This window comes from Populus trichocarpa, chromosome 14 (genome assembly GCF_000002775.5).
Source record: "Populus trichocarpa isolate Nisqually-1 chromosome 14, P.trichocarpa_v4.1, whole genome shotgun sequence".
NCBI classification, from domain to species: domain Eukaryota; kingdom Viridiplantae; phylum Streptophyta; class Magnoliopsida; order Malpighiales; family Salicaceae; genus Populus; species Populus trichocarpa.
Window position 1 is genome coordinate 15,431,825 of NC_037298.2, and position 2,500 is coordinate 15,434,324.

Sequence of the window (2,500 nt, forward strand, 5' to 3'; positions counted from 1 at the left end):
GTCCGAGTGTAGCAGCAGCCCTCATATCCCCCGCGGCAGGCCTATGGGCGCCAGGCCAGCGCGCCCCAGGGCCAGTCAGGGGGCACCCCCCTATAGAGCAATAAGTGTTATTTCAGCTATGGCAGGGGTAGACACTACTAGGTCCCAGCTGTCACCCCCCCTCTAAAAAATTCATTTCTTGGTATTTTGAGCTGAAATTTTGCACAGAGGTTGGCAAAAATCCAATCCAACTTTATTAATTTTTCCAGATTTTTTCGAGGTCGGGAAGTATTATTTTGTATTTTCCTACCATTAAAAATCGAGGAAATCCGAAAAAATAGGAACCGGCCCGGAATGACCCCAAATTCAGTGGGCAGCCTCATAAAAATATGGCTGATTTTACTGGATTGATTTCATGTGGAAAGCACGACGTTTTGTTGTAGGAATGCGGGAACCCCGGCAGCTCGCCTGCCGCGGCCAGCGACGTCGGGCTGGCCCCTGCAGCGCCTAGCCTCTCCCACGCAGGGGGCAGGCCAGAACGCGGGGGGCCAGGGCCCGAAGGCAGCCCCCCCGCGGGCGAGAGAGCAAGCCAGCAGGGGCTGTCGCCTGCCGCGGCCAGCGACGTCGGGCTGGCCCCTGCAGCGCCTAGCCTCTCCCCCGCAGGGGGCAGGCCAGAACGCGGGGGGCCAGGGCCCGAAGGCAGCCCCCCCGCGGGCGAGAGAGCAAGCCAGCAGGGGCTGTCGCCTGCCGCGGCCAGCGACGTCGGGCTGGCCCCTGCAGCGCCTAGCCTCTCCCCCGCAGGGGGCAGGCCAGAACGCAGGGGGCCAGGGCCCGAAGGCAGCGCGGGATGGAGAGCAAGCCAGCAGGGGCAGCCCCTGTTTTCGTTAGCCTAGCATGGCTGCGGGGGCTGCGGGACGTCACGCGCGCGCGCCCAAGCGCCCAAGTGCCCAAGGGCCCCCAAGGGCCCCAGGCCCTCAGGCCCTAGCGCCCCAGCGCCCAGCGCGGGCGCGCGCGTGGTATTTTTGGGCAAAAGGTCGTCGCCGGCCGGAAAACGGGTCGTCGATGCCGGCGAAACTTCGGGCCATGAGGCCCCCCACTTTAGTCCGAGTGTAGCAGCAGCCCTCATATCCCCCGCGGCAGGCCTATGGGCGCCAGGCCAGCGCGCCCCAGGGCCAGTCAGGGGGCACCCCCCTAAAGAGCAATAAGTGTTATTTCAGCTATGGCAGGGGTAGACACTACTAGGTCCCAGCTGTCACCCCCCCTCTAAAAAATTCATTTCTTGGTATTTTGAGCTGAAATTTTGCACAGAGGCTGGAAAAAATCCAATCCAACTTTATTAATTTTTCCAGAATTTTTCACTGCCCGCTGCCCAAGTCCGCACTCGCATCAGCCCGCCGCGCCAACAAGCCAACGCTGCCGAAGCAGACACTGCTGCCGAATCTGCCGACACTGTCCCGCGGGCTGCCACTGCCCCAGTGTCTAAGCCTGCGGTCTTTCTCGTCGAGCCTTGGACTATCCAGCCCGTCCAGACTCATCGCCAGCACCTGCTGCCGATTTCGTCGGCGCTGCCGATTCCACCACTGCCCCCACCGTGTCTAAACCAGCGCTGTTTCGTCAGCGTGTCTCGTGGACGAATTTTCCTGCCTGGCCTGGACAGTCCATCGTCCAGCCCATGTTCGTCAAAAAATCTGCGCTGCCGCTTCTCCCCGACGAACCTGCAGCTGCGCAAATATGCGCTGCCGATCCCCCCCTGTTGGCATGGCTGCCGCTGCCCCAATAATGTCCGGACCAACAGTCTTTTTTGTCAAGCCTTGGACTATCCAGTCTGTCCAGACTCACCGTCAGCCGATTCTGTCGACTTTGCTGATTTTGTCGGCGCTGCCGATTCCAACACTGCCCCCTGTGTCCAAACCAGCATTGTTTCGTCAGCTCTTCCCCTGACGATTTTAACCCTTTAACAGTAGGCCTCCAATCCCGCCAAGGTGATAGTGAAGAGAATTCAATGACGCGCCGGGTCATCGCACCCGGCCACCCGAGGAGCCTTTTTCCCGGCAGCCTCGGGAAAACTCATGCTTTCACGGTCTTCGCCGCCCCTCACCACCATGGCAGGCCTCTAATCCCCACCATCAGCAGTTGCAGCCGACAGGGCAGAGATTTGAATGACGCGTCGCGGGCCCGAAAACGGGTCATCTCACCCGGCCATTAATTGGAGCGTTTTTGGCTGGGCGAGGATGGGGAGATGGATCTCTTCTTCCGAAAAAGCGAACAATACATCGGGAGTTATGATGATAGGGCATGGAATTGAATGACTCGTCGCGGGCCGCCGGGTCATCTCACCCGGCCATCCCGAGGAGCGTTTTTCCCGGCAGCCTCGGGAAAACTCTTGCTTTCACTGCCCGCTGCCCAAGTCCCCACTCGCATCAGCCCACCGCGCCAACAAGCCAACGCTGCTGAAGCAGACACTGCTGCCGAATCTGCCGATTCCAACAGTCTTTCTCGTCGAGCCGTGGACTGTCCAGAC